The sequence below is a fragment of the Aythya marila genome (genome assembly GCF_965140915.1).
Source record: "Aythya marila genome assembly, chromosome: 5".
NCBI lineage: Eukaryota > Metazoa > Chordata > Aves > Anseriformes > Anatidae > Aythya > Aythya marila.
Window position 1 is genome coordinate 32,631,834 of NC_139046.1, and position 6,000 is coordinate 32,637,833.

A 6,000-nucleotide genomic window follows, 5' to 3' on the forward strand; every position below is an offset into this window, starting at 1 on the left:
TTCTCCATTTGAGTGCACAGCGAATTGAAGTGGAAATTCAATTTATATATTTAGGCAGTGTGTCACCAACCATCTTTATGCAACTGCACAAAGTCCATTGTTAAAAGCAACAACAACAACAAAACAGTTATGTAGCAAAAGACACTTGCTTCTCTGCATGTTTCTATTAATTATAGCTACCTTTCCCACTAGAGCTGCGGAGGAAATGCCCAGTTATGGACTAAGTTAAAAACACTGAGTCAGTGTAGATGAGAAGGGAAATAGGAAACTAGGGCTGGTCGCTTGTAGTGGGGGCAAGCCTATGGGTCAGCTCAAACAATTCCACATTTCCCCTCTGAAGTGCAGCATTATGATGTTCATTTATTTTTGTAGCTACTGCTCTTGACTTTCACTGAGCAGCAGTTACCTCGGATGACATCATATTCTTCCACTTTTGTTGATCTCATTTGTAACTTCATAATTAGGTGTGGCCACAGACCAATTTGCCTGGATGTCACAGGCTGGGAGCCGCTATCACAGACCTTTGCACACCCTATTCAGATTGCCTCAGAAAAAAGCACTGCAGGTTGTGGGAGATGGCCGTCCTCAGTTTTAAAAGTAGCAGGGCTTCCTTCTTCCCAGGGGAGAGAGAAAGAAGTATTGGCCACTCTTGGCACGGCCCGTGGGTACTGAGCAAACCAGGCCTGCAGCTTCACCTCCCTTTGTACGAGTGGGCTGCGTGTGTCAACACACTCCCTTTGTAAACGATGCGCTTGGGTACATTTCTGAATCCTCTCACCCTGCTGCATGCAAGGAAGTATAAAACAGTAAGAAGCAGGGGGGTGATGAAAAGAGGAGGCAATGCCAACATGCAGTGGGGCAGGGTGGGTGGAGATCTCAGTTAAGAGAGGAGCTGTGGTGGAGCACAGGTGCCAGAGCAAACAGGATCACAGGATGCCATGGGATACGCTCACGAAGTCAAACATAGCCGCTGCCTGGCAAGGCACTTTCATAATCACAGGCAGGGAGACAGCAAATGCTGAGTCACAGGGCATTTTGTCATGCACCTGAGTGTATATCCTCCCTGGGAAAAATCAAGTGTAATTACCACTTAAAAGAAGTGACAGACAAAAAGGTAAAGATGAGAGCCTGCGTCTGGTTTCCCTTGTGGTGTACCTTGTCTAGTCACTGCAGCCTGCAGGAAGTGATGTCAAATGCTTTTTCCATATCATTTTCTTACAACCTTGCAGAGGCATAAATAGCCACAAAGCACAAGCCAGTGGAATACCAGGCTTCTGTTATTCACAGAAAAATTACCACATCTGAAATCAAAGGAAGAAAGATCGTAGCATTTGCTTTCCCATATAGATTTCTTGACTGATAGGAACTCATTAGTTTCTGAGTCCACAGCAATAAAAATGCTTTACGATTTTACAGCGGCTAATGGGTGTTACTGTTGTGCATCAGAGGTATGTGATTTTGAAATGCCATTTAGGAAAAAAAAATAAATAAATAAAAAGAAAAAGGAGAGAAACAATGGGAGAAAACAGCTCCCTCTGTCCTGGCCTCTGAACATCTTTCTTCCTGTTTGGAATTAAAAGCGGGGCCAGGTTCATCTGTTCACTGCCTCACTAGTTAAATGTGAAGGCAAATAACAACAACAGTATTATAATAGATTTTAAGAATGTAGAATAATAAATTAATAACAAATGACAGTGCCACTAGCTTCAAAAGTATTTTCTTAATTGTTCCAAGGAAAGATTAAGCACCTATATTGTATTCAGCCCCTTTCTCAAAGACAAGTTATCTTTTATGTGACTTGCACAGAATGAGTTTTACCTCTTTGATGTTCTATAAATCACTTAGAAGTATGTTGCCACCTGCTGGAGAAAGTGTATCTTTCATTATATCAATTGATAAATGTGAAAAAGCAGGCAAGGTTTAAGGCACTCAAAGCACTTTCTTTAAATCTGAAAAGGAACAGCAAACCTCAGACTAAGGGTAACCTGGGAGACAATGCTCCGGGGCTAATTTAATTATGTCAATCTTTTAGACACTTCAAGTGAAAAGAGGAGTTAACACTTAACTGGAAAGGGTGAGGGAATTAGCAAGAAGAAGGTGATAAGGTTGCATTGCCCATGAGAAACAGGGAAGGGCAGGCACTTAACACTGAACAGTGAGGGGCTGGGCTGAAAACGCATAGTTAGGAAAACCATAAAATGCTGTAAGACCACTGCCTCAGCCACATCTCTGGTTTTTACTTTCCGGAAGAGTTAATAGTTTTAGAACCGAGGGATTAGCCAGAGGGTGCTGGCCATGGGAAAATGGTTTTCTCAATGCAAAAGCATGTTTCTGTCCTTTCTCTCTTGTATTTGTATGCTCATTTTGGCACTTACACCTAGAGAGTTTCCATTAGGGCATTCAGTGTGTTAACTGAAGGACAGCATGCTCTGAAGTGGGAAAATTTACTGAGTTGTCAGAAGAGCTGTAGTAAGTTGGTCTGTGATATGGTTCCATGCAGTGCTTACTGGTCTGCAGGATGTTTGCTCCTGACAATCGGCTTGGAAAGCATGGGAGAGTGGTTAATGTTTAGGAGGTGGGCTCTGGCAAACTCCTTTCAAGCTTTGATTTTTATTTTTTTTTTTTTTCCAGTGTAAATTATAATTGTTTTATAGATTCTTACAGAGCTGAGTTCCAGCTGAGGTTCTTGCAGGCAACCATGATACCCATGGCTAGACAACTGTGGGACCTTCTTTTTCCTATAGTAGGTATGTACAAATAAGACATTTGGTCACTCAGAGGCACCATTTGCATCACTGGGGAAGAGACACAAATGGGAGAAGGTCTCTTGATTGGGTGGGGGACACAGGCATATGCAGCATTTTCCTCAAAGCAAGCATGGTCTGAGAGCCTATCTGAGAGCCTGGCTATACATGTATGTTACACCCTTCTTGGTATCTTATGGAAGTTGTTACTTTTGGGGAAGTACATTTGTTTGCCCATGGCTTTTACAAATGAGGAATACTTTTGTATTGATCACAATAAAATAATACTCTACAGACAGGGAGGTAGAGGGATAACCAGTACCACAACTACAGAGAAAATCTGTGAGGAAGTCCAGGGTTTAATTCACATTATAATTTTGTTACCAGGTTATCTCCAGGGCAGTTCACATAATTTAAATATGAGCTTCCTTTGTTGTGTCCTTACCTCTCCTGAAAGCCACATCTTCCTGCCCGCCCTTCTGCACCAGCACTTGTGTTTAGATCATGGATCACAGTCATCCGGTGCGTGGCACTGAACTGGCTCACTCATCTCACAGATGAGCTAATATTGGCACACAGAACGGGCTGGGCAGGGCAGCCAGGAGTGGCAGAGATGGTATTGTGATAGCCCGGATTTAGGCAAGCTCAATCTCCTGGGTATCCAGACCTCCGATATGGTATGTGTTCATCCACACTGTTGTCTACAATCTGTTCTTGACAGAAGGAACATTGAGTAGATCAGACATTATAGAGCATCTAGATGCTGATAGCTGTGCCCATAGCTGGGAGAACACATTAACTGTTTAAGCTGAAGCTACTGTGAATGTGAGCACATCCATTAGAAAAAAATAAACAAACAAACAAAAAAGGCCAGAATTTAGGCTTCCAGTTGAAACAGATCACCAAAATTGCTCACTGAAATCTCTCTCATGAGTCCCTCTTGTAGACTTGCACTACTACTACACACAAAAAGTAATCGTCTTGATTCTCCACACAGTCTTGGTGAATCAAAGACCTCATAAATCCTTTGCCCACAACCCTTGTTCCCCTCTTCTTTTCGGAACATCAAACCTGTGAATGCAGCACTGGGATATAATTATTGCACATGTTTGTAAATTAAATAATCACAGCAGATGATAGTGCAGATGGACGGAGCAGACTTGTGGGCCTGGGTTAGCTTTAGGCTGATGTTTCATTCCCAAGTAAGGGGAGGATCTGGCATCCAATTTAACCACACTAAACTCAGACAAAGCTTTCTTGTGAGGTATCAGTCCTAACCGGCATTGGTATCTACCAAAATGGGAAAGAAAATCTCTTCCATTTCTGGACCTGACCAAGAAGAGAAAGATTATAAAAATATGTCCTGTGGAATTTGAATGGAAATATTCCATGGACCTGTACATTGAGAAATTTGTGCACAAATTTCAGTTTAGCCTAATTTCCAGTTACATTTTGAGATGGCTTTTCCACTTACCAACCAATCTTTCACTCTTGTACTGCTAAAAATACAAAAGTATAAGTACATAATCATTGTTTAAGGCAAAAGGGGAGACCTCATCTGAAAGGAGGGGTTAAATTCATGTTACGTGAAGACGAGCTGAAGCTGCAACTGCTGCAGAAAATACTAGTATGTTGGTATGTTCCAGGAAACTGTCTCATTTTCTTTTCTTCTTTTTTAAGAGAAGAAGGGAAAAATCCTGGTCTGGTAAATCTTGGGTTTACAATCAGAATTAAGGTTCTAAGTTGATTTTTTGTGAAGGAAGTTAATGCCTGATTGGGAGGACTATTTACACTACAGGACAGTGTTTGAACAAGAACAAATTGATTCAGACTAGCCATGGCATACATTTGAGTGGAAATCAGAGCTCAAAATCATGAGAGCAATCAGCATCTGGGACAGGTACGGGCTGGAGCAGTTGGGGAAAAATACCCACGCTTTCAGACAGAGCTTGATAGGAACGGAGAAAGGAGTATATGATGTGGTATCTGCCAGAGTGGGAGAATGGATCTGATAGCCCAATAAAACCCTTCCTACCTAATTTTCCTAAACCTAGTGCAATTTGTGTATACCTTTTGAAAAGCCAAATGAGAACACTTGCAGTTTATGATGATAAGGATGATTGGAGAGCAAAGGAATGTGGTTTTGTTATGTCTCAGAGCTGTCACACAAAGATGGTAAACAGCTGGGGCTGGACCTGGGTTTAGGCTTCTGCCAGTGCTTGCAGACAGGCTGAGTCAGGAAGAGCCACCTTGTGTTTTTAGCAAAGCAGACACAGGTGACCCCGCAGAGGCATGCTACAAAAGCCTCCAGCAGCCCAGCCAGCGTGGGACCTGCGTGTCTGGCTCTGCACTGGGGAGAAGGCCTGAGGCACAGAGCTGTGTTTTGGAGCAATGTTTATGGGGGTGAGGTTTGCAGAAGAAGGGCAGAGGAAAAGGAGATGTAACTGTGTTAGTTTGTACAGAGCTAAACATGTGCCTTTGCTACTGGTGGTGCCACTCGCTGCCAGCTGGCGTGCAAGCAAAGATGGGGATGACCAACTTTAATCTTGCAATGGGTCTGTCTGTATTGTAAACTGCCCTGTACTCTGCGGGATAACATTTCTCTGCTTCTGCCAGAAGGTGAGAAGTTTACACATAATATATTTTGTATACATACTGTATATACACAGTATGTATATAGAACGTTTATAATGTTCTCATTATAAAATAATATAAATCAGATGAAGCCTGAAAGTGTTGTGTAAGATTAACTTCATTAACACCAGATACAAAGTCTGCTAGTTTAGAGGGCAAAGCTGTAAATGCAACTGTTGGCATAATCTGAACACAACAAAAATCCAGGTTTGAAGTATTGTTGATACAGAAGTTGGGTCTAACAAGCTTTGCCTAGAAAGACAGGACAAGCCTGCAGAGTAAATCTAGCCCAATTCAAGGTCAGCCTTATGCTGGACCGCCACCTGCTTTGTGGCAATCATTGCTTAGCTACAAAGCCAAGACTGGATCAAACAGTCACAAAAAAAAAGACGTGTCAGTTTGCATGGAAGTGTTTATTAGCAGCCAGCTATCTTCTGGGGACACCAGATGTGTGCGCACCAATCCCCACAGCTACAAACCCCCCGCCGCCATCTTGAGGAGGCGGCACCCTCACCCCCTTCGCTCCGGGAGGGGCGGAGCGGGGGGGGGGGGGCGGCCGCGGCGCAGGCGCGGAGCGGCGGCGGGCGGGCACGTGAGGCGGCTCACGTGAGGGCTGGCGGAA